Source organism: Toxorhynchites rutilus, chromosome 1 (genome assembly GCF_029784135.1).
Source record: "Toxorhynchites rutilus septentrionalis strain SRP chromosome 1, ASM2978413v1, whole genome shotgun sequence".
Taxonomy (NCBI): domain Eukaryota; kingdom Metazoa; phylum Arthropoda; class Insecta; order Diptera; family Culicidae; genus Toxorhynchites; species Toxorhynchites rutilus.
The window spans coordinates 101,802,683-101,804,372 of NC_073744.1; positions in this window are offsets into that span (position 1 = coordinate 101,802,683).

The following is a 1,690-nucleotide window of genomic DNA, read 5'->3' on the forward strand; positions in this document are numbered from 1 at the left end:
AGACTCAAGGTTTTATGCATCCAATATTGGATACAAAAAACCTTGTTCTGAAGAATAATCTTCAGAAGCTTTCCTGTTAACTGCACTTGATTGACAAATCACAAAACCAAATGTATGTGGTCGCAGTATTATATGGATAGAAAACATTAAAATAAACTCGCTTGAATGTAATTTTCAATTCCAAGGGGAACTGGCAGATTATTTTTCAGCAACGATCATTTCTTTCCAGGTTTCCTCTCGATAACCAGCAAACGAAAAGAGTTGCGCGCGTGTATGTGTGTGTGTGTGTAGCGGCTGCTTCTATGTCTTCCCGAGGAACCGTATTTCGATGCTGATACTCTCTTGGTCACCTTCTCTTCTCCTTCTGATCGATCGGCTTTTCTGCGCTCCCTCACAGTTAAAACAAACTGATTGCATTTCAGGTCAGGTCAAGCCAGGTAATGAATACCTCGATCCCTCGCTGTTCAGCTCGTTCAGTAACGATGTTGTCTTGTCGATGTCCTCAGGCGTCGTGCACAAATTACGTAACGCAAAAATCCGGATTTTGAACCTCCCCCCCTTTCGTAACGCAATTTCCTATCTCTAATAAACAGAAAGTAACGCAACATCTAACCCCTCCCCCCTTATCACGTTACGTAATTTGTGCACGACGCCTCACGAAAAATGAATGGGTTTCACCATCAGAATATCATTTCAGTATGCTTTTCGTGCGTGATTGAATCGAGAGAAGGTGTGGTTTACGATGACAATTTGGAAGGCAAACTAGAGGAGAATGAACTCTCTGAGTATGAAAATTTCGGCGACTGAGCAATAATCGATTGAAAATTATATAATTTTGGCGATACGAAACATTTTCCGTTTTTCATGTTATCCATCCATTATTGGATACGAAAATATCCTACTGATGGGAAAGAATAATCTTCAGAAGCTTTCCAGCTAATTACACTTGATTGAAAAATTACGAAATCAAATGTATTTGGTCGCTGTGTTCGCCATATAATTAGAAAACATTAAAATAAACTCTTTCGCATGGATGTATTCTTCAATTCCCAGGGAACTGGCAGATTATTTTTCAGCAACGATTAGATCTTTCCGGAATTTTCTCGATGCTGTATGGCATCCAAACGTAAATTCTCGTTTCAGTTTGGCCTGCAAAAAACTTTTCTGAACTCTAGTCCATCAAATTTGGAGCCCTGAAAAGGGCCGTTGATTATATGCTAAGCTAATATAGCACCCTCTCCTTGGATTCGACGGGCCAGCTGAATGTCCTTGGGCATGATGTGACGCGTTTTACGTGGATAGCACACAAATTTGTATCTTCGAATAAGCCTCCTGCAGCGTCATAACCGCGGAACTTTGGAAGCGCAAGTCGGTTTTGAAGTCCTGAGCAATTCCACGATCCAAAAGCTGCAAAGGTAGCTTGCAGATCAGCAATTCGGTCGACTTCCGATAGCGATGAATTTCACGCAAAGTTCCCGGTCGATAGCGATGTGGCTTCTCCACCTATCCTGCGGCTGGTGCGCTTATCCGAGCTGCTTTCGTGTGCCTTACCACTGAAAGACTAACCTGCTATCTGCTTGGTCCCAAACAAACGAGTCGTCACGGTGCGAGAGTAGAGTAAGAAATGAACGAAAGCAAAGGAAGCGTCATTTTATAACCTGTTTTCGAAGCTATCATTAAGCTATTGAAC